The sequence below is a fragment of the Pleurodeles waltl genome, chromosome 1_1 (genome assembly GCF_031143425.1).
Source record: "Pleurodeles waltl isolate 20211129_DDA chromosome 1_1, aPleWal1.hap1.20221129, whole genome shotgun sequence".
Taxonomy (NCBI): domain Eukaryota; kingdom Metazoa; phylum Chordata; class Amphibia; order Caudata; family Salamandridae; genus Pleurodeles; species Pleurodeles waltl.
In genome coordinates, this window is record NC_090436.1 from 492,058,505 (window position 1) to 492,084,710 (window position 26,206).

A 26,206-nucleotide genomic window follows, 5' to 3' on the forward strand; every position below is an offset into this window, starting at 1 on the left:
CAACTTTTCTCCAAATCACAACAAATCTGCCGATCTTCCAAGCCTGGATATAAGGCTCTAATTGGGCACTAGGAACTAAGGCCCTGATTTATACTTTTTGATGCAAACCTGCGTTAAAAGGTATACCGCCGGCTAGCGCCATTCCTGAACGCCAGCTGGGCGTCATATTTAAGCTATGACGCTAGCCGATGGTAAGGCCCAGTTAGCATCAAAATTATTGACGTTAACTAGGTGGGGGAGACGTAGGGGAAACTGGAGGTTGTGCGTGAAAGAATGGCGCTAGTCAGGTTTGAGTAAAAAAAATGACTCTAACCTGATTAGCGTCATTATTTCCACGCACAACCCCCATGGACATGACTCTAAGTAAAGACAGATGTCATGCTACCCAGCCCAGTGGCCATGCCCAGGGCCTGGCCATTGGTCACAGTGCCTTGTAGGGGGGTCCACATTAGGACCCACTATGGCATTTTGCAAAAAAAATAAAAATACTTACCTGGACTTACCTGGGATAGGTCCCCCCATCCATATGTGTCCTCCTGGTGTGGGTGTGGGTGGGTGGGGGTGTCCCTGGGGGCAAGGAAGGGCACATGTGGGCTGTTTCCATGGTCTCTGACCATGGATAAAGGCCCACAGGTCCCCTAACGCCTGCCCTGACCCAGGCTTTAAATAATGGTGCTAAGCAGGCTTAACACCATTATTTAAGGCCCTCCTCCTCCTGTGCGTGATTTTTGCATGGGAGGATAAATAAGGCGCTATGGCCTTTGAGTCTTTTTTTGCCCAGGAACACCCACCTTGCATCAATGAGATGCAAGGTAGTTTTCCTCAGGCAAAAAATGACTCTAACTCCAATATTTTGGCACTAGACATGTCTAGCGTCAAAATATAAATATGGAGTTAAGTTTTCACCGGATTTGTGTAAAATAAATGACGCTAATCCGGCACAAACAGAGTATAAATATGCCCCCAACTATTCTAGAACATAATTACAGTTCTCCTCATTTCAGAAAGAAAACCATCCTCGTTTGCAATCATCTGATCCAGCTTCTGGGGTTCGATGAATTTTTCTTCTCTGTTCTGAAGGATGAGGAGACAATAAATCAAATCATTCAAAATATTTTCAATGTAACTCGATAGTCACAAATCTAAATTTTCAGACCAACTGATAGTTCAAAGGGCTTTATTTTAGACTCAAAGTCAAACTTACATTTATGATTCTCAAAAGCATTGCATAGATATACAAGATAACCAAAGATGAATAAAAATGTTGCACACTATGAAATTTAACTAACATGTAAAGGAGCACTAATTGAATAATGTCAATGCAGAAAATAAGGAAAAACAGTTGATGCATAGAGTACAAATCCAAATTCTCCAGTCAAACCATTTAATCTATAATCCTAACTATGGTAATATTCTTGGGGCTCAGGAAAGTAGTAAGCACAACAGAACTTCTGGAGAAGTTTCTATCAAGAGAGGTATGGCAGCATGAAGCCACACAGAAATTCAGGAGCAGTATCTAAATAGGTCCGCTCTCAGCTAAGGACAGAGGGAATCTGAGTCTCACCACTAACTAAGCCACACTTAAATCTTGTTTGTTCAAAGGATGATCTCATGAACACAACTTTTCCTTGTTTGAAAACATGACCATAAACCAAACATAGTTAATTCTGGGTTTCAGTGTTGACCTTGATAAACTTTCATGCCCTGAAATTTCACAAGAGTTACAGCTGCCATCCTATGATACTCCTCACATCCTCAATAAGCATTCCGTTGGGCTTTTCGTATCATCCCAAACAATGAGCTCCCATATTAACTCATTCTCGGATCCTGACACCTGAAGCTTCAGAAAAACATTCAAGAATAGACTGCACATTGAAGATTAAACACACAAAATATATGTATAGGCCTTCAGTCCAGCCAAGTTAACTAAACATGAATACTCTTTAAAGTTAACCAAATAAGTCTCTAATGTCAATTATATGGTGCTTGATAGAAATGGGGTTTCTGGTTGGCAGTCAGTTTGCACTCTGCCCAAGCAGGGACCCTCACTATAGTCAGGGTAAGGGAGATATACTTCTATGATAACCCCAGCTCACCCGCCTGGTAGCTTTGCACAAGCAGTCAGGCTTATCTTAGAGGCAATGTGTAAAGTATTTGTACGACCACCCACTCACACACACACACACACACACACACACAGTAACACAGTGAAAACACCACAAAAGGACTCAACACTACTTTAGACAACATGTATCTGATTAAAACAAGACCAAAACGACACAAATCCAACATACACAAGCAAAGTTATGAATTTTCAAAGATTAAACTTGAATATAGTACTTAGAAATACAAATGCTGAAATTTGGTGTTATCACGGCTTGGTGATGGTGTCGTTCCCAACAATGTGACACCAATGGCGCTGGTCACAGAGTCACATGGACCACCAGGTACAGTACCTGGTGAAAATGAGGAAACAAGCCAGTGCACGGAGTCGGGGCGAAGTGTCGCTAGATCCGATGCAGCATCAGTTCCTGTGCTGCGGAGTGGAGGCGTCGGTGTGAGGTGTCCGGTCCTTGCTACAGAGCGGTGGAGGTGAGGCTGCATCAGGGCGAGGCATCAATTCCTTACACTTCCGGGTCTGGCAAGTCAAGTTGCAGTGGGGCGACCTCACGGAGTTGCGGTCATGCCACATGGCTGAAAGCACTGTGGCGGAGTCAGTGTCACGGACGTTGGTGATACAACACCCCAATCTCACGAGGTCACGCAACGTCAGCGGCTGCTGCGGCATCAGGTCTGTGATGTCGGTCGGGTCCTCACACTCAAGCGGGGACCACTGCTTCAATTGCAGGTGGTGTTGTGGGGCCAGTCAGCAGTGTCAATCCAATGTTGTCCAAAGTTGTTGCACTTGGTTTTTCACCAGCTTTCACTTCCAGGGGCCCAGAAACTGGAGTAGGTACCACCTGGGAAGTCAGAGTCCACAGCAAATGAACCAAGAGGCTGGTAGGTGAAGTATTTGCTGTCCCTGAAACTTCTTAACAGGAAGCTAGCTCAGTCCAAGCCCTTGGAGAAACTTCACAAGCAAGATACACAGCAAAGTCCAGTCTTTGACCTCTCTAAGATAGAAGCAGCAACTGCAGGCCAACCCAGCATAGCACACACTGCGAAGGGGCAGTACTCCTTCTCCAGCTCTTCAGCTCTTCTCCTTGGCAGAGGTTCCTCTTAATCCAGAAGTGTTCTAAAAGTCTGGGATTTTGGGTCTACTACTTATACCTAGTTCTGCCTTTGAAGTAGGCAAACTTCAAAGGAAAGTTTCTGTTGTTGACAAGATCCTGCCTTGCCCAGGTCTAGCCCCATACCATGACATGCACAACCCTTTCAGGAGTAGGTGTTAGCTCCTCCCTCCCCACTCTAACCCAGGAGACTCATTATGCTATGCAGGACAATCCCCAGCTCCCTTTGTGTCAATGTCTAGAGGGAATTCAAACAGCCCAACTGTCAGTCTGACCCAGGTGTGGATTCCACAAGCAGGCAGAGGCACAGAATGGTTAAGCAAGAAAATGTCAATTTTCTAAAAGTCGCATTTTCAAACTGACAATCTAAAAACCAACATTACCAAAAGATGTATTGTACATTGTGAGTTCAGGGACCCCAAACTGCAGATCTCTATCTGCTCCCAATGGGAAACTGTGCTTAAAATATATTTAAAGGCAGTCCCCATGTTAACCTATGGGAGAGATAGACCTTGCAATAGTGAAAAATGAATTTGGCAGTATTTCACTACCAGGACATGTAAAACAAACCAGTACATGTCCTATGTTTTAAATGCACTAAACCCTGCCCATGGGATACCTAAGGCCCACCTTAGGGGTGACTTACATGTAGTAAAAGGGAAGTTTTGGGCCTGGTAAGTTGGTACACTTGCCAGGTCCAATTGACAGTTTAAAACTACACACACAGACACTACAGTGGAGGATCTGAGCCATGTTTGCAGGGCTGCTCTTGTGGGTGACACAATCAGTGCTGCTGGCCTACTAGTAGCATTTGATTTACAGGTGCTGTGCACACTCTGTGCACTGCACTAGGGACTTACTAGTAAATCATATATGCCAATCATGGATAAACCAATTACCAGTGCAAGTTAGACAGAGAGCTGTTGTACTTTAGTACTGGTCAGCAGTGGTAAAGTGCCCAGAGTGCCAAAACCAGTACAAACTAAGTCCCACACACAGTCAAAAATGCAGGAAGCAGAAGCCAAAAGACAGGGGAAAACTTGTATAATTGACCATGCGCCATATTAGTGAAAACATATCTTTTGTTAAGCAGAAAAACAACCACTCTTTCATTTAATCATTTAAGAGGCATAATGGCTCAGCCAGACTTCGCTCTCTCAAAGCCCACAACAGGGACTGGCTGCAGAGGAGCCTTGCACTTCCCTCTTGACTTGCCACTGGCCTGGCAGGTAGGGCACAGCCTGCAGAATGCATCTGAGGCCATCCTATTTCAGACCAATAAAAGTGTGCAGGAAGACTTTTAAAGGTCTTGTGCTGCCCTAGATATTCTGCCAGAGGAATATCGTGAGCCAGCTCAAGTTGGAAGGCCCTGTAGCACTGGGGTACCACAAGCACATGGGTTGCATGAGGCTCAGGAACCTTAGGCTTGCTATACAGGAGACCATTCATTCAATAGATCAGATGATCACCAGAGGCATCACCCGCTGCCTGGGCCAAGTCCTGCCACGCTAGGCCCTCAAGAGTAGGGCAGTCCATCTGTGCCTTACAGAACTCCTTGTTTATGGGACTCCCCTCCTTCTGCCAGTTAGGTTGGTCTTTTCAGGGAGGGTCCCCAGGGCATGGACAGTGGGAGTTTCAGGAGCAGGTTCCCCACACCCCTTGCTCTTCCTCTTTTTGGCATGCATCAGGGCAATTATTCCAGGCTCCAGGTCCTCCTGACTACCCTCTGGGGTGGCCATGGATCATGTAGTCAGGCACACCTACTAAGGCAACCATGACATCTTCAGGTGTGACCTAAGCTCTTTCCAGATGATGTGCTCTAGGTTAATGCCATGCAGACAATCCACAGGCATGGTTAGACTCACAGCTTTCCTCAAGGAACCTGAGACCCTCCCTATCAAAGGGAATTAGAGCCACTAAATAATTACTCCCATGGTTGTGAGCTATAAAAACCTGGTGGAATACATTAGGGACTCTCTGCTCTGATGTCACCAGATGACATCTCACAATTGTAATGCTGGCTCCAGTGTCTCTCGGACCCTCCTCCCTCAGCTAATTGATGGTGACCCACTGCCTGTATTTCTTAGTATTACTAGGCATGTGAGTCCTAGGCACCATCTTACTGTCACTCATGGATACTAGGATAACCTCTGTGCTATCCCCCAGGCTATCAAGGGCAACCTCTTCTGGCTCTCCCTAAACCTGTACTTTTCAGGGGCAATGGCATGTTTTCTGACAAGTGTTTCTTTCATGGGGGGTGCCTTATCTTGCCCCCGTCTCTAGGGCCAGTAGGACATCCCTCCCCTCACTAGGACTTTGGGGCTGATTACAAGTTTGGCAGTTCTCGGATCACCATGTTGATGTTGGCAGTCTGACTGCCAATGCTCTGGCAGAGCAGACGGCCGTATGATGAGTATGGCAGCCTCAGAGCAGAAGACGACAAGCAGTCCACCACTGCTGCCAGGCAGTACAGACCACCAAGGTCACCTGGAGCATAAATAGGCCAGTGGAGCCTGTGTTTCTGCCAGACATATTACGAGTTTGCACACCGCCAATGTGACCATGGTGGTCCTGTACAAGCTGGCTGGAACAGACATTATAAAGTGAGACACTCACCTGCAAGCAGCCTCACACATCCGGAGCCGCCATGGAGCCCTTCGCAAACATCATGATGCTACTCTTGCTTGTCAAAAGACAACAAAATGAATGCTTCCGGCCAGGGATGACAGCAACCATAATACACACACCTATCTGTATTATTAACCAATAAAAACAACACGTATCGCCAGGAAACACATCATAGGGGGGATCCCACGGATGGCAGCTACACATGTAACACACACTCACAAACATACATCAACACTGAGACCCATACACTCACAGTAAGCACACTTTGGTCAGCATACACACACTGCACTGCAAAACTACATAAATACACATGGGCACACAGCTCAGGCACAGGGACACTGAAAGCCACACAAAATTCTCACACAACAACAACAACACAACTACTGCACATATACAAATACAACTCACACCCAACGATGGCCACAAACTGTCTACACATACAACATACATATCCATGGATGTGGCATGGAACACATACAACACCACCATGAAACAACCTGCAATGGACACACACATCACAGCACAATGAAAGCACAATGGCATGCACAAAACACATAGATACAAATAGACAAAAGAGACAAAGAGCACACAAACAACAATACCTGAAGACTTGGGATGGGAGCATCAGGAGCATACATGGAAGGAGGCTGCACTGGGAAACGTATCACATTGAACAGGGCTCTCAAACAACATGCACACAGGAAATGGCCCTATATGGATCCCAAGTACAAACAATACCAAAACCAATTGTCATGCACAGTTACACAATGGGGAAGGGCAAGTCTACAAAGCACATACAACTCCTACACCTTGGGACATACCTCTACACAAACTAGCTGCAAGGGACACACACCTAAATGGACCCATGCAAACTCAAATATCAAGCAACCTAGCACAATTGAACATACTCCATGTCTGCTCTAACAAAACCCTAGTAGACATATATCAAATTATATAATAGCCGTATCAAAGGTTCAAGTCAAACACCATTCATGCCCACATTGCATAACACAAAAAAAAATACTTACCATAACAAACACTACACAATCCCATGACACCAACATTTCAGCTACATACACATACCCATCACAAAACAGAGACCCTTCTCTTGTGGGGACAACACCATGGCACACAAACTCACATACTGCAAACAACACCACATGGAGCAGGAAGCAGGCACAGAAACACACAACTACAGGCACACATTAAAGTCACTCAAGAACAATAGAAATTTAGGAAAGGAATCAAAGGACAACGGTGTACCCAACAAACTAACAACTGGTTGGGATTATTAAACAAAGGGCTGTAAGTCCAAGGCCATAGGCTAGTCCATATGTTGTCCAAATAATGAACTGTGTTGTTCTCAAACCTGACTCCTAACTGCCATGTAACCCCCACAGTAAGGGTCACCAAGAGGACAGGTAGGTACCTCAGGAATTATCTGTGGGTGGGGCTCTAGGAGGGTGTCACATTTTGGAGGGGGGGTTTGGGTTGGGTTTTGGAACTCAGGCTCCTTTTTGGGAGTGGTAGACTTCTTGGTGGGGCGAGGGCTATGCATGCATGCGGGGAGATGTACGGGTGGCCTTGGAGGTGGAAGGGATGGCCTTGGCCAAGACAGAGGCTCTTTTGGCTGTGGTACAGGGTTAGGTGAATAGGGGAAAGGCCTTGGTCACAAAGGAAAAGCTTTTTTGGCACATGGGGACAGACATCAAAAGGTTGTTGGAATTTGGAGGTTGAGGCAGTGGTTGTCTGATGTGTAATAGTGAATGTCGAGTGTGTGTTTGTGGGAGGTATGCTTATGTGGAGTGGGTATCTGTTGGGTGGGTGAGTGAGGGTGTTTACATGTCTTGGGCTGAGGCTGAGGGGAGTGGAGGTGCTGTTGGGGTTTGTTGGGGTGGTGACTGCAGGTATGCTGGATGTGGTGCATGTAGGTGTGTCTGTAATTGTGGAGTCTGTTGGTCTGGTGAGAGGAGTGGATATCTGAGGGTCTGCTGGGGTGATGTCTGTGGGTAGGATGGGTGTGGTGGCTGTGTCAGTGACTGTTGTGGTGGTATCTGTAGGTATGCCAGATGTTATGTGTGTGATGCTGAAGGTGGGGGGTGTCAGGGAAAGTAGTGACCATTGATGTGTCTGCGGGTGGATGTTATTTGTATGCATGCCGTTGTGTCTTGTATTGCTTGTGTTTGTGAGAACTCTGTGTGTCTGTTGAAGTGGATACATGGGAATTTGTCTGTGTGCTTTAGGTCGGCCTGGGAAGGGGGATTTGGACTGGGAAGAGGGAGATGGAGGGGGGGCAGAAGACAAGAGGTCACTGGCTGCTGTCAGTGTGGAGGCCACAGCTCTGAAGGCCAGCCATTGCACTGTGAATGTCCTCCAGGAATGTGTTTGTCTGCTGGAATTGGGTCGTCAGTCACCTGGATGTCATTCACGATGGAAGACTGACCCACAGAGATGTTTCTCAGGAGGTCAATAGCCTCCTCACTGAGGGCAGCAGAGGGAATAGGGGCTGGGGTGGAGGTGCCTGCGGCAAAGGAGATGCCCACCCTCTTGGGTGAGCGGGCACGGTCAACTGGGGGGGAGCGACAGGGAGGGTGCTGATGGGGGTGGCAGACAGAGATGATGTTGGGGGTTGCCTGGTGGATCTGCCACCACTAGTGAGTGGCCACTGGAGGAGGAATCTGAGGATTTAGAGTCTGATCCGGTCTTCCCTGTGGTGCTGATGCTGCTAGAATAAAAGAGAAATAGGGTCACAACATGGGCATGAAAACACTTCAATTACAACTCTGAGAGACAAATCTTGCCATCATGTCACGTAGCACTCTGCAAAAAGTGACACCTAAGAGGCACAGTCATGTGCCATTACAAAAACATGCATACCATCTGGAATTACAAAAGTGACACATGAGAAAATCAGGATCTCAGACAATTACAATTGCATGGATGAAATCTAGCAACCACACTAACCATACCACAACTAGGTTACCACTCCATCCTCAAACCTGTGCTAAATGCAGCAGACCTGAGTGAACTAGTAGCCAGCAGTTGGATGCCGTTGTAAGGTACCCTACCAAATACACAGACACAAGCTCAGGCACACATTTATTCTGCACTGACATGATGTGTCAACAATATCAGAGGTTGAAAACTAAATGCAGCTGACACAGGTAGAAATCTGCTAAAACCTGGAGTAGGTGACATGAAAATGCCCCTGTCACCATGGGCACATCACAACAATGTACAGCTCCACAAGTGACACCTGTACAAAATGACTCAAGGAGGTAGTAGCAATGTCACTGAGACATGCCCCAACTGTGACATTGTAAGGAAGAACAATGATGTCTCAAGAATACATACAACAATGACTCTGTAAGGCTAGGATAGCCACCACCAGTGTCTGACAACCACCCTAATGTTCACATCCGAGTGTGTTTGTAGTGAACAACTGTACTGTGCAAGTTTGAGAGACACAGAACTTGCAATCACTAACAGAAGGATCCCAACTTTCTGTCCAATGAGAAGCTACATCATTATCCGCATCTCAGACATGGCAAGCATGGCATCTGTGAATGAATCCCTGTCCCCAAACACAAGTGATGCAAAATCACTGCAAGTCACTCCATGATGCATTCCAACAGTCAAGGCACAATCCCCAATCATTACACAGATGCAGTGCACTTCTCAACATGAATCCACATCCAGAGTACATACAAACATAAAGTGGATCCACACTCTGGCCCTACCTGACATATCCCTCATTGCTACTGCAGTTTTGCATGACTAATGGCATGCTATGAGGCATGGTGGTATCTGTCAGATGACCTATGATGGTGACACGCTCCTGTCTGTGGCACGACAAGGAATGGACCACTACGGTACATGTACCATTACAACAACAGTTCCCCATGCACATATATGTAAGAGACTCCAGACATCATGTCATTAACATGGATAGCACATGCACAAAACTGTAGCATACATATGCATCCTAAAGAGAATGGAGCACATACTGACATGTAGGCACAAAGACTGTTGGCTACAGTGATGACACATCACTCATGTCAATGCACATTCCCCACTTACCAAGGGAAAGTAGTTTGCTACAGCTGCCAACAATTAGCCATGTAAGTCATATCACATGTATGATGGACACCTATGCATCACAGACTGTAGTGAGGCACCAGCACCTGAAGATAAGTAGCTCCTGGGTGTCAGATGTCAACCCACACATATTCCCAGACAAATGGCAGAGAACAGTGAGCCACATCCTACTTACCTTTGGACCGTTACACTTGGGAGGAGTGATCTGTTGGGGAAAACTAACACCCACTAGAAGAACAAATAGTAAATATTTCTTCATTTCACCCAGCCATATGTGGTCCCTGCAAAGCAATAGTTATGAGGATTCCCCATAGTTTTGTCCTAAGTCCCAAGTTCAGAAGAAAAAGCACACCAGTTGGATAACACAAGACCTGTCTACACAAATAAGCTCCCATATGATCTGTGACACATGACACATCCCTCATTGTCAGGGGGAGCAGTCAGTCCTTCACTCAATCACCTGGAAAAAGGGACAAGCAGGAATTTGCCCCTTGTGGCTGCTGTGCTGCCCTCAAATGCCCATCCAACTCCGGGTAGGGCACTGCAAAAATGTGGGCCATTGGGGGGGACATTGTCTGATGGGCACCCTGTCCATATTGAAAGGACAGCCGCATCTTGGTCTCTGCGTTCATCCGGGCCTGGCGTCTCAGGTCCTTCCACCTCTTCTGATAGTGGGCGCTCCGCCAGCTGTGGACCCCCAGGGTCTGCACCTTCTTGGTGATACCTCTCCAAATCCCCTCCATCTGATGGTCATTGAACTGCATGGATGCCAAATACAAGACAAGACATCATGTCAAAAAGGCTCATACAAAATGGCTTAGTCACATACATATCAATGTGTCAAGCTACGAACATCCTGTTCTGACCATACCACCCATTTGTGGCACATACCAGTCATTGGGCACAGGAACATGACTACAATCACCCCCAATATGCTGTCCCAAACACCACCCAGCACAGGCCCTGCACTAACTAGGTAAATCAACTGTGACTTCTGTGGAACATGAGCTAGCAACCTGACAGCGATCAGAAACACTATGAGACATATCACACCAATTGGTTACTTACAGGTAAACCCCTCAGCTAGGAATGCACATAAACATCCACTGTCCCTGAATATCAACCGCAGCATACAGTTCGTACAGGCCGTAGCCAGCCTACAAACTCCACTATTGCCTTTGGCTCACAATGAAGGGAGTGATATGGTAGGCACAGAGAGAGTCAAGCCTGTCCATGTGTGGACATGTGCACATACAGATGCAGACAAATGAGACTTCAGCGAGTAGGGGTCTATGTGTCTCATCAACAACACAAAACACACTTCTGCACTTGTTCAATTAACCTAGGGTACCTTTGGAAAGCACAGGCATGCAGTGTACATGTCCTGCTATGTGGTCAAACAACAGTCACATATCATGGCTCATCAGTAAGCAAAACACTATTTCCACTTATGCTATGACCTAAATGCAATGACCCTGCAAAGGACACATGTGACCTGGATGAAGATGACAACAGGGCTGTGGGATCAAGGGACCTGTCAAGGCTATGTAACACACATTGACAAAGAAGATAACAGCAACATCCACCACAGATCACTAGCCTGCTCTTCACACCATTTCCATTCTAATCAGTGGACAGAGGCTCAATACGCCGCATATTGGGAATAAGGCTTGATTTGGCTTCTGATCATGCTGTGCAGGGATACAGGATGTGGGCAGTGTCACACTTGCATAACAAAAGGGATTCAATACCAGCCAAGATTACGACAGACGCTGCGAGAAACATTGGACAGGCCCAGTCTCTGCAGGCTGAGCATACAGACCTACATGAAACACCATATCTGACAATTACATGCATTACAGTATATCACGTAGCCAACAGCCAATTTGCATGTGGTGCCTATGTGCCAAGCTGAGGGCCATAGTAAGTCATGAACTGGCTTCCAAAAAACAGTCTAACAAGGCCAAATGTGGTTTGAGATCAGTGTATCAACATACACAGAGCTCAACTTACAATGAACCAACACATACAGTACAACATGCATTCTCCGCTCCTGCTGTCATGCATTCACATGTGATCGCACATTGATAACATCTTTTGCTAAGAGATGCATGGGGGTGGTTGTCATGACACCTCATATAGTTATGTGCATCCAACATAAGCTGGGTCTGGGAACACTCAATACACAGTCACCACAGTGTCTCAGAACTCAACACCTGTCACTTGACACAGAAACATGCCCATTGACTCACCCAGTGATGCACACTGACAACACCTACAGGGCGTTGAATACACAATCTGACAAACTGAGCCAGACTCTAGGCTGCCTAAAGGTAAGATATGTCGAAGTACAGAGAAAACTGTTCACATGGGCACCTACCTGCTCCTCTGGTGCACTATAGAGCTGTTCATACAAGGTAGAAGGCAGGGGCCCTATCACCTGCTGGATGTGGTATGATTGTTCCCAGAGTCAGTGCAGAGCAGCTCAGGTAGTGGAGTTCTTGCTGGAAGCAATGTCAGGAGTTAAGTGAGGGATTTTGCAGAACATGGCAGCCACGTCCACCGCGTACTCAGCCGAGACCGCTGGCAGACACAGCCATTGGCCCAATACAGCCACTGGCAACACCGTTAACCTATGGCTGCGGCCACTGTGGTAACATCCGCCTACCTCCATGATGACTTCTGCAGATGGTCGCAGGTGGTTCCTAATGTCCAGTGGAGTAGGTAAGGCAACCACCATTTTAGGGGCATACTATGCCATTTTCAGCTGTTTTAGATGTGTCACAAATCCGAAAATGTTGTTATGGTAAACTGTGAGTACTAGACTTGTCTTGTCATGTAGGTCAATCGATTTTGTCCCCAGAGAGGGCCTGCTGCTTGTTAAGTCACATATGTCCTCTTTGTATGCTATGCCTGCTGCTGGAGGGATGATGCTTGCACATATGTCTCTTGCAGGTGAATCTGCATACCCAACCTGTCCATGGTTGTTGACACAGATGAGAAATCCAACTATGCCAGGGGAAGCCCACTACAACTACGCTCATGGAAGGACAAGGCATGTCATGGAGTGAGCTTCTGGGCTCCTGATAGCCAGATTTCAATGTACGGACAAGTCTGGTGGAGCCCTCCTCTAATCATCCAGAAAAGTGTGTAAGACCATTGTGGCCTGCTGCAAGCTCCACAACATTGCCCTAAGGAGGAAATGTCCCATATATTGGAGGTGAGGGGGAGCTAACAGTGCTACCATGTGAGCCTCCTGAAATTGTGAGAATGACAGTGATGAGGATGAAGGTGGAGACATGCGGGCAGATCTCATCAATCACTACTTCAGTTGAGTGTAAGGGGGACTGTAGGGGTCAGGATGTGTTACATAGTGTATCTCTTTTTCCAAGCGACAGGGCATCCCATACTATGCATTATACAAGCAAGGTTTGCTAGCTAAGTCAGACTTTAACATGTGACTACCTTGATGATCAACTTTGTTTGGCTCAGTCACATTGAATTATCAGTGCATCAACTGAAGTTTGAAATTATATTTGTGTCATATGTATGCCTTTACCTGCCTGAACTCCTTGTATTTTATTGCTTCTTCCATATGCCTTCACCATGCCATTCTCATGTGGGCATTTCAGAGTTGTGTCATTGACAGGTAGCTGTTGCTGGTCTGACATATGAAGTGGACATGGATTGATCCAGGTAAGGTTGGTCACAGATTTGGGGTGTATAAGTCCTGTAGCCAAGCAGCCTAGACAGTGGATGGGTAGGAATCTGAAATACACAATACACTTGTTTGCTGAGCTGTGTTGGTCTAATGGTCTTATGTGTGTGATCATTTGGCCTTTCAGCAGGTCATCCTCTGCAATCCATGTATTCTGCCTTCACGCTGTGTTGACATTGATCCTGTAAGATCTTTTTGTGACTGTCAATGTGTTTCCCCATTACAGGCCAGTATGCCTGTGCCACAGCACTGACACAAGTTTGTGACATTCCACCAGATGCTTGCTTATTGTAATGGGAAGGACCTATGGTCAGGGAATTTCGTACTGCCCTCTGTGCGAGGGTGTATGTAAAGTTGGCAGACCTGATTTTGGCAAGCTGGTAAGAACATCCACTACTCTGTTAGCCTAATTTACGGGGCAAGGTCTGGCAAAGCCCTTCCCTGTGTGGTCTGGGGGACGATACAATTGGGATATCTGGCCTGACTCAATATGGTTCAGACATTCTTGACTATAACTGTCCAAACATTTTAACAGCCTATGTGCAGTCCAGTGCGATACAATATTTGGGGTGACCAGACCTTGTGACATTGTATTGCTAGTCATCCTCAGCATGACACTAACTGAGACATCTCTCTCCTTTCATTACCATCTTATGTCTTACTCATGTGCTTCATATGTGATTACCATTTGACATTTCAGAAGGTTAAAAGAAGAGGTAGTAGGCAGTGTTTTATTTATTACACACACACACATATATATATATTATATATATTTATATATATATATATACAATAATAGTGATAATGAAAAACAAGACGTAAGATGAAAGGTTCAGTCATGGTGGATTTAATCAATAGAGTAGAGGCCACCACATTTGAAGTCCAAAGTCCAGTGTCCTACTACCATGGTAAAAGGAAAGTGCTTAGGGAACAGTCAACAGAGTGAATCTTTGGTGAACAAAGGAGTGACATTTGAAAGTGGTAACTTGCTGGCAGTGGTTGGTGTCTTGCAATCCACAGCTCCTGAAGTCTTGGATGGATGCCCCCGCTTGCGGGGGAGGGAGGAGGTTAAGTATCTATAGAGGCAGGGGGGTACGAGGTGTGTGCTTCTCCTGGCAGGGCCTCCCTTCCAGTGGCTGACACCGATTAAAGGGCCTGGTGTAGATGTGCCAAAGTAAGGAGTTGGGTGTTGTTGTTGATCCCTGCTAAGGTTAGTTTTGATGCCCGTCAGCCCCCCTGTTACAGAGCCCATGTTGGTATTGTGGGCCTCCCACTGTTCACACATTTCTCAATGGCAGTCCCTCTGCAGCTCCTTGATTTCCACGTATTCAGTTAGTACCTGGTTCATCATTCCTTGGGAATGTTGGTAGACACCCAAGACCTGGCAAGGGGTATCACCAGCAGCCTCAATCTGTTGGGCTACACCATTCCTCCGACGTACTCTACCTCCATGTGCCTGCGACCTTGGTGCAACCTGCCCCCTTCCACTGGTACAAGGTCCTTCATTTTCAGAGTTGGCTGGCTATGACTCAGGAACCTGGACTGGGGGGCACAAGATGTTTGGGACAGTCTTTAGGACACAGGTTTGGGGGTGATTAGATGCCTGAGATGTAGAGGTCACATGGCTGGGAGGAGTCGATGTGGTCAGGCTGAGGCTCACTGGTGTCATCTGACCAGGTTGCCTAGACGGGCCAGAACTGTCCTCAAAGTCCACCAGTCCAGTAATGATCTCCATACTGATGGCTTCATCCATGGGTAGTGGAAGTATCTTCGGTGGATTCGGTATTTGCAGTTGCTGCTCGACCTGTTGATGTGAGCGATACAATGTTGCAGGTTATATTGCGACATCTACCTCCAATAGTTGACATGGCTAGGACCGGTTGATGCGTCAGTACCATTAGGGCCAAGAGGAGGTTATCTTTCAGGACACTAAAAAGACATGCTATATTTATGCAACAGAAAAAAATTATTTCCAGGTAAACAAATTGCATATTTGTTACAGCATTCAATTAATTTCAGTGTATATATATTTTATTCAAAACACTACACCTCCAATACCCCAAAAATACCCTCAACCAGAAATTTAAAAATATTACATCATTTAAAATATTTAAATATATAATTCAAATTCAAGTATATCTTCAATATTCTGTCAATGATATTTTTGTAGCCACAATATTTTAAGTATGATGTAATGATCTGGCAATATGTTTGAGTTGATATTTGGGTGTAATGACCTACACTGCATGATCTTCTGTTTACTTTCTGAATCTTTACTACTCCCTAGTCTTCCTGGGGCTAATCCCACTCCGGCCCACTAATTCCATTAATTCCCTCTCTTTTTACTTTTTTGTTTTTACTTCCCGCCTCTGAGTTCTCTACATTTCCAATCTCCTTTCATGGAGCTTCACATAGCTCTTTTGAACATGCATTCATTCTGCATTCTTCCATTGGACGTTCATCTCCTGGTGGTATATGTTACATCTCTGTCTTACTCTATGTATCTAAATTATTCAAATGCATCATAACAAATAACATTCAGGTTATCTGGGCTAATATAGTTACCTTTAATTTGGTTTCTGTCCCTCCAACTCTTTTCTCATCATTCTAACCTTTCTTCTCTTCTGCTTATCTACAAACTGTAGACATGGTTCAACCTAGCCAATCAGCTGATTTACCTTTCTATGCAAACATCACCTAGCATACCTGGCACTGTTTGTGGTTGGCTCACTCATAGCCTGTATCCTGGGCATGACAGTATTCTTCCCCACTTCTAAAAATTTTATTTTCTTGGTCTATCTCTCTATTCTCTACTGTTCTACCTCAGATAATGTAATCATTGCCTAGTTTTGCACTGACGTTTAAATACCTGATGCCTTAATTACTTACCAGTAATTGCATTACTCTGAGTCCTTCCCCTCACTTTCATTACATACACAGCCAAGGCAGTGTTGCCTCACCAGACAACTGATCCAACTCATGTTTAGCCTGAACAAAAGCCCCTTCCACCCCTCCATTCCTTCTGTTTGTAAAAGGCACCAAACCTGCTTCTTGTTTTCATTGGCCTGGGAGAACAGGGAGGCAGTAAGTTATGAAACTTACTCCCTCCCTCACTTTCCTTACACAATTGAGATGTACAAAGTCAAATAAAACCAGGACAACTCAAACATGTCTGCTTAAGCAGACGTGTTTTTTTAATACTCATGAAACATACACTAGTTACCACCATCAAAAATCTTCAATTATTTTATAGAAGATGACACCTGGGAGCCAAACACCCTTTCCATGTCCTGACTAATTAAATTGGGTTTTATAAAAGTGGATGGGGAGGCTCAGGTAGCTGCCCTGCGAATTCCAGTGATAGAAGTGCCCGGAATTTCGGCCGTGCATGTCAAAAGCACCCTAGTAGACTTCCCTTGGAAGACAATGGTTTGAAACTTCGTAGGCTATCAAAATAAAGGATCTAACCCAAGAGAAGCCACAGTGGGCTTATATTTCCTTTTTGTGGGGCCAACATTCACAAAAAGTGATTCAGATAATCTAAAATAAGCTACCCTTTCACGACAAACCAAAAGGGCTCTCCCAACATCCAGATTGAGAAGGCACTTCTCCTGTGAAGCAGTAAAGAGGAGGAGCTGAGGAAGAATAATCTTTTGCTGTCTGTGAAAGACGGAAAAGAATGAAGCACCAGTCTATCATCAAACACTCTACAAAAGCTGTTGTCTACAGGATAGAGCAGATAACTCCTCATATCTCCTGGCAGACATGATCACCACTAGAAAGAAAGTCTTAAGAGATAAGGTTCTGATATCAATGTCCTATAAAGAGCTTTTAAAGCTTCCAAGACTAGTAGCAAATCTGAATAACAAAACTGGTGTGGAGGAGGAGAGTGCATTTTCAAAACTCCTTCAGAGAGTCTGGGAACTGACCCATCAGGATCTAGAAAGTTACACCACAATGCTTTGTCAGCTTCAAAGTGAAGATTCTAAGAGCCAGGGAAGCCCCATCCTGGAGAAACACCATACAAAAGCTGGCAGTAGAAGGATCCAAACGTCTAGAAGTACACAATTTACTAAAAGAGCCCCAATGCCTGGAGTAAAGTTTTAGAGCCCAATTCACAAAGGTAAACTTAAACCAAAGTCAAAGTTTACATCTTTCGGTTTTCAGAAAGGTAAGTTACGAGTAGCATCTTTACGTCCGCACTTAGGGCAGAATCTCCATACTAGGGGTGAAATATCCACACTCGGGGTAGATCCTCACCTCAGTGTGGAGATTCCACCCCGAGTGCGGAGATTCCGCCCGAGTGTGGATGTAAAGATACTACTTGTAACTTACCTTTGTGAATACCAAAAAGTAGTAAAGCTAGACTTTTGGTCTAAATTTGGACCAAAGTCTAACTTTACTTTAGTGAATCAAGCCCTTTGTTTGGTAGACCTTAAAGATGCCTGAAAAGAAGAAACTAAGACATTTAGAATATCCTTACTGGTTAACCCTAACCTCTCAATTCCAAGGTGGCTAGTTTGAGCATTGCCAGAACCTCCTTCGGTAGAAATGGGAAGGCCAAAGAGGATGGAGAATTGGGAAATCTCCATTCCTCGCTTTCTGCATCAAGGTCAGGAGAGGAAAACAATTTGAGCATGCCCAAGTTTAGCAACCACTTTTGCCTTCTCCCTCCTGACTCTTAGGGGAAAAGAAAATGCATAAAGAAGGCCAGGAGGCCTTCTGCATAACAGAGCTCCCACCCTCCATGCTTCCATGTCCTTCTTCTAGGAACAGAACATAGTCAACAAACAATTCTCCCTGGTTGCGAATAGGTCAATGACTGGGAAATATCACCTTAGAACTATCTGAGAAAAAATTTGGGGATGAGGGCAAAATTCGGTTTAAGATGGGCTATTCCTGCTTAAAGAGTCTACCACTACATTCAGATCACCTTGAATGGGGCTGCTGATAAGGACCTGATCCTCCTTTCTGCCCAGCAAAAGATCCACAAAGTAGGCCTACCTCATTCCTGCTGCTTATTTTAATAAGACTTGGTGGTTATATTGTATGTTTGATATAGAACCCTCCTTCTTGACAGCTGCTGAGAAAATGCTTTCAAAGCTTACCAAACAGCCTATATTTCCCTCCAATTTAAAGACCTCCTGCTTTGACTCCAGAACCACCTCCCCTTGACTTGATGATGATCGAGCCAAGCTCCCCATCCTGATAAGCTGGCGTCTATAGGGATGATTACAGGAGTTGGTGTCATAAAGGGAACCACTCTTAGGAAGTTTAGAGGATTTATCCATGAATGAAGATAATACCACACTTCCAGTGACAATAGCACTCTTTGTGACAGATTCATTGAAATAGGTACCCACACTGAAATCATTAATCTCAACAGCTTCTGAAGATGGATCCTTGCAAAAGGAACAAGAAAAACAGTGGAGGTCAGATCTCTCTGTAAATGAAGATATATATTTAACACAATGACATAGGGCCTCATTACGAGTTTGGCGGTCCCATGACAACCATGTTTGAGTTGCCGGTCCGACCGCCAACAGGCTGGCAGAGAGGACCGACAAATTATGAGTTTGGCGGAGGTGTACACAGAAGAGGCCAGGCAGGATAGACTGCGGAGGTCATGTGGAGGAACAAACAGTCCGGCGTAGACCATGTTTTGGCTGGACTTATTAGGAGGTTGCACAACACCAATGTGACCACCACAGTTTAACCACCACGGAGCACCAGGCGGAACCAAACAGTAAAAAAGGAGACACTCACCTCCAGGAAGCCATACATGTCTGGAGTCGGCATGAAGTCACCATTGCACCAGAACTAGATGTCATCCCGCTGCTCCTGCTCACCGAAAGACAACGTAATCATCACCGACGAGGACTACAACAACTGTAAGTACATGCACTCACCTGTTACGTGTGAAATGTATACATTTGTACAGTTACATTACATACCATAGGGAGGAGGTTGCGAAGGGTTGCACACATTACAGTATAATGACACACACACACTCACATACTGCATCAAGGACACATACACATTACGCACACTTCAACCAGCACACACACAAATCATACGTCATTACCACACATTTATGCACGGCAACACAGCACAGGCCCAGGCTCACAGATTGCCATACAACATACAAACTTGTAACAACAACATAACAACTGCACAACTACAAAAACATGTCACATACTCACACCCAACAGTGACCAGGAACTGGACACGCATACAACCCACATGTGCATCAATGTGTAATGGAACACACATAACAACACCATCATACAACCCAGCACAATACAATTACATCATAATTTCAGCTAATTACACATACCTATCACACAACACCCACCCTACCCCTGAGTGACAACAGCACTATAAACAACCTCACATACTGCTAAAACAATACATGAAGCAGCAAGCAGCACATGCAACAAAATACTGGCACACAACCAATGTCAACCAGGAACAACTCAAACCTAGGAAAAGAAATGCAGAGCAAAGATATAACCAGAAAAGCAACAACTGGTTGGCTTTAATATTTAGCCAGTGGAAACCATGTGGAAGTTCAAGACCATTGGCTAGTCCAGAAGTCCAAAATGTTTTGTACCAAAGGCACAAAATGGTGCCTCAACTTGACTCCTGACTGCTATGTAAGATCCACAGGTGGGGGCACTAAGGTGGCAGGCAGGCACCTTAGTGAGCATTGGATGTTTGGGGGGCAGGGGGTTTGGGCATGGGAGGGGTAGGTTTTGGCTTTGGTTTGGAGGGGTGGACCTCTTCTTGGTGAGGGGAGGTACATGGGTGCTGGCATAGGTGTAAGGGGAGGCCTTGGAGGTGGAAGGTATGGGCTTGGGGAGGAAATCAGATCTTTTGGGGCTGTCACAGTGAGTAAGAGTATGGAAAACGTCAAGGTTAGAAAGGGACACTTTTTTGACACACAGGGACAATCATCAGAAGGGGGTTTGGGTGTGGAGGGTGAGGGAGTGGTTGATGTTTAGGTGTGGATTTCATGAATGCATGTTTGTTGGAGGTGTGCTTATCTGTGCTGGGTGTCTGTTGGGTGGGTGCGTGAGGGAATTTATGTGTCTTGGGGTGAGGGGGTGGAGGTGCTGGGGGATGCCCTGGTGGGTGGGTGGCTGTCTATTGGGGTGGTGACTGCAGGTATGGTGGATGTGCTGCATGTAGGCATGTCAGTGGTTGTGGTGTCTGTGGGTGTGTTGACTGGGGTGGATGTCTGATGGTCTGCTGGGGTAGTGTCTGTGGGTAGGATAAGTGTGGTGGCTGGATCAGCGTATGTTGGTGTGGTATCTGCTGGTGTGCCAGGTGTTGTGTCTGTGATGCAGGGGGTGGTGTCGTGTGTCAGAGCAAGTCATGACTGTTGTTGTGTCTGCAGGTGGATGTTGATTGTGTGCATGCCGATGATGTGTCTTGTGGTGCTTATATTTGTGTGCGCTTACCTTGTTTGTTGAGGTGTGTTTGTCTGTTTGTGTGCTTTGCCTGGGTCAGGGAAGGGGGGATTTGGACTTGGAAGAGAAAGATGGAGGGGGAACGGTAAACAAGGGGTGACTGGCTGCCATCAGTGTGGAGGCCAAAGCCTGAAAAGATCTCTGTAAGTCAGCCATTGCACCATGAATTCCCTTTAGGAATGCATTGCTTTGTTGGACCTGCATTGCAAATCCCTGGATAGAATTCACGATGGCGGACTGACCCACAGAGATGCTTCTCAGGAGGTCAATAACCTCCTCACTGAGTGCAGCAGTTGAACAAGGGCTGGGGCTGAGGTGCCTGTGGCAAAGGAGATGCCTACCCTCTTGGATAAGCGGGCACGGCCAACTGGGTGGGGAGCAACAGGGAGAGTGGTGATAGAACGGGGGTGGCAGACTGAGATGGTATTGGAGTGGTTTGATGGGTCAGCCACCACTACAACTAGCCACTGGAGGAGGACTCAGATGAAGATGTAGCAGATCTGGTCTCCCCCATGGCACTCCGCTTGCCCTCCGTACCACTGGAACCCTCGGTGTCTGTGGTGTTGTGACTAGAGGTCCCATGGTCAGAAGCTTTCCCACTTGGCTGTGCCCTGTTTTCTTCGCCAGCCGGAGCTGATGCTGAAAATAGATGGTGAAGTAGGGTCATCACTTACACATGATAACACTTCCATCACAAATCAGACAGAAATCTCATACGATCTGATCATGTCAACTGACCCACCGCAGTAAGCGCCAGTAAAAATCCAGCATCATGTAACAATACAATGCTATGCATGTCCCTCAGTTTCACGACTGTCACACTCTAGCAAAGTAAGCTAACAGAAACCTACAATACCATGAATGAAGTATACAAATCATACTGACCATACCATGACTAGGTGACTATTCAACTTAATACAGGTGCCCTAATCACAGTGACATAGTCAACCAGTAGACAGGCAATGGATTCCCATTGTAAGGTAGCTTAACAAATACACAGACCCAATCCTTACCCCACAAATACATTACCCTGATGTCATGTACCAGGCAATAACATATGTTGCCAAGTAAAGGCAGGCAACCCTGGTACAAACTTGCCATACCTTCATCAAGTGACATAGATTCAACCATATCACTTTGAACACATACCATCATATGACATATCACTGCCAAATGTTAGTCAAGGAGGTTGTACACATGTCACACACACACAAGCACCAGTTGTAATGTAGCAAGGAGTGACAATGGACTCAGGACCAAGCTACCTATGAAAAATGTCTCCAAAAGACAAACAGTAATAGTCATGTAAGGACCAAGTAAGCTCACACCAATGTCCCACACACAATTAGCAGTTTACTATAGTGTGCATGTATCAAAATAAACTACCGTACTGTGGAGGAAGGAGGGAAACAGACCTTACTAACCTGAACATGAGTAAACCAATTTGTCACAGAATGAGAAGCAACATCACTACCCACACATCAGACATGGCAAGCCTGGCATCAGTCTGTGGTGAATTCCCAAAGGCAAAGCATAAGTGATGCTAACATAACTGGTACAACAGCCATGAAGCAAGCCAACAGTCAGGTCACACTTACCAACTAACACACAGGTGTTTATGAACTACCATAACTGCACCAAATAGGTTTATAGTCAAACATGAAGTTCGCAAACACCCTAGCCTCATTTGTCATATTCTTCAAAGCTACAGCAAGTACACATGATAAATTCCAACAGTGAAGCATGAAATTTGTCTTCAAAATACACATGATGTTGACACAGTACTGTCTGGGCCATAACTGTGAGTGGACAACCATTGCCTATGTATCATACCTACACAAGTATACCATGGACATATGTGTCAAGGACATCAGCATGGCAATCGCATTCTTACATCTGATACAAACATATGTGTCACTGCGGAAATGTAGCATATACACACGCTAAGCAACATGCATATTGTCATCAATGATGAGACATCACACATGTCAATGTACATTTCTCACTCAGCAACGGGAATCACCTTGTAATAGGTGTGAAGATGTTAGCTATGTATATCATGTGACATATCTGATGGCCACCACTGCATCAGATAATTTTGTGCCACATCAGAAACCAACAAGCACTGGAGATGACTTGCCCCTCAATTCACACATAGACATACCCCCAGTACATAGCGGAGGACAGAGAGCAACAACCAACCCACCTTTCTTCTGTGCATTAGGGAGGAGTGATCTGTTGATGGGAACTAACACCCACCAGGGTAGTAAAAGCAGATCCCTGGAGCACACAAAACACTGTCATACATGCTCCATTCTGTGCTATAGGACTGAAGGGTCCCCATTGTTGAGTAACAGGTCTCAGAACAAAATGAATGCGCACACCTGTTGCCAATACATGACTCGTGTACATCCATGTGATCACAGAAGATCTGTGACACATTACACTTACCACATTGTCAGAGCTAACATCCTCTTCCTCACTCAATCACCTGTTAAAGGGGCAAACATGTATTTGGTATGTACTTACCCCTCGTGGCTGCTCTGCTGCCCTCAAATACCCATTCAACTCAAAGTAGGCCACTGCAAAATGCGGGCCATGGGGGGGCATGGTCCGATGGACACCCCATCCTCATTGGGAGGACAGCTCCAGCTGGGCCTCTGTGATCTTCTAGGCCCAACATCTAAGGTCCTCCCACCTCTTACGACAGTGGACGCTCTGCCAGCTGTGGGCTCCCAGGGTCTGCACCTTCATGGCTATGGCACACTAAATCCCCTTCTTCTGATGGGTGTTAACCTGCATGGATGCAAAAAGCAAAAATGAATATCATGTCCACAAGTGCCACACAAGAATAGGCAGAGTTAACCACAACTCAGTCCAACAAACCAATGACAAACTATCTTGACCATCCTGTCCACCTATGGCATATAGTAGACATTGCATAGAGGGACATTACTGTTAACACTCCCCACAAGGATACACATTACAACCACCAGCTCAGCCCCTGTGCTAACCATGTACGAGAGCAGTGTGTTTTGTGTGACATGAGCAATCCACATGACATTGACCAGGAACGTGATATAACATCACACAAACTGGCAGGTGACAGCTACAACAAATAGCAAACATTGCACAGGTTCATCCATAAACGCTGATGATCACAAGCTGCATATTCCCCCAAAGGCCACAGCCAGGCTACAGACAGGCCCATATTGCCAGGATAACATACAAGGGAGTCACATGTTGTGCACACAAACATTCAAGCCTTTACATGTGTGCGCCTATGTACATGCACCCACATGCTACTTCTGGAAGTTGGGGTCTTTGGGTCATTCCAAACAATTTGCACTATACTTCCAAAACATGTGTGCACACAAAAATATGTCTAAGAAAGTTACACCTAGCCTTGCTTTTGACATGTCCCATATCATGTCCAATACACTGGATTAAATTGCATGGAACATCAGTTCACAACACACTGTTTTCATAAGTTCAATGCCCAAGGAACTAGAGGCATGCACAGTATGTGTCAGAGCTGGATTAAGGAGCCAACAGAGCAGTGTGATCATGGGACCTGTCAAAAACATGTAACACAAATGGTCAGAGTTGTTATGAGCACATCTGTCACAGCTCTCCACCATGATAAATCCTCGGCATAGGCTGAAGTCGATGAACCATAGTAGTGAGTGTGAGAAAGTAGCCTCTTTCTAGCCTTGTTACCCCCACTTTTGGCCTGTTTGTGAGTGTATGTCAGGGTGTTTTCACTGTCTCACTGGGATCCTGCCAGCCAGGGCCCAGTGCTCATAGTGAAAACCCTATGTTTTCAGTATGTTTGTTATGTGTCACTGGGACCCTGCTAGTCAGGACCCCAGTGCTCATACGTTTGTGGCCTATATGTATGTGTTCCCTGTGTGGTGCCTAACTGTCTCACTGAGGCTCTGCTAATCAGAACCTCAGTGGTTATGCTCTCTCATTTCTTTCAAATTGTCACTAACAGGCTAGTGACCAATTTTACCAATTTACATTGGCTTACTGGAACACCCTTATAATTCCCTAGCATATGGTACTGAGGTACCCAGGGTATTGGGGTTCCAGGAGATCCCTATGGGCTGCAGCATTTCTTTTGCCACCCATAGGGAGCTCTGACAATTCTTACACAGGCCTGCCACTGCAGCCTGAGTGAAATAACGTCCACGTTATTTCACAGCCATTTTACACTGCACTTAAGTAACTTATAAGTCACCTATATGTCTAACCTTTACCTGGTAAAGGTTAGGTGCAAAGTTACTTAGTGTGAGGGCACCCTGGCACTAGCCAAGGTGCCCCCACATTGTTCAGAGCCAATTCCCTGAACTTTGTGAGTGCGGGGACACCATTACACGCGTGCACTACATATAGGTCACTACCTATATGTAGCTTCACAATAGTAACTCCGAATATGGCCATGTAACATGTCTATGATCATGGAATTGCCCCCTCTATGCCATCCTGGCATTGTTGGTACAATTCCATGATCCCAGTGGTCTGTAGCACAGACCCTGGTACTGCCAAACTGCCCTTCCTGGGGTTTCACTGCAGCTGCTGCTGCTGCCAACCCCTCAGACAGGCATCTGCCCTCCTGGGGTCCAGCCAGGCCTGGCCCAGGATGGCAGAACAAAGAACTTCCTCTGAGAGAGGGTGTGACACCCTCTCCCTTTGGAAAATGGTGTGAAGGCAGGGGAGGAGTGGCCTCCCCCAGCCTCTGGAAATGCTTTGTTGGGCACAGATGTGCCCAATTCTGCATAAGCCAGTCTACACCGGTTCAGGGACCCCTTAGCCCCTGCTCTGGCGCGAAACTGGACAAAGGAAAGGGGAGTGACCACTCCCCTGACCTGCACCTCCCCTGGGAGGTGTCCAGAGCTCCTCCAGTGTGCTCCAGACCTCTGCCATCTTGGAAACAGAGGTGCTGCTGGCACACTGGACTGCTCTGAGTGGCCAGTGCCACCAGGTGACGTCAGAGACTCCTTGTGTTAGGCTCCTTCAGGTGTTGCTAGCCTATCCTCTCTCCTAAGTAGCCAAAC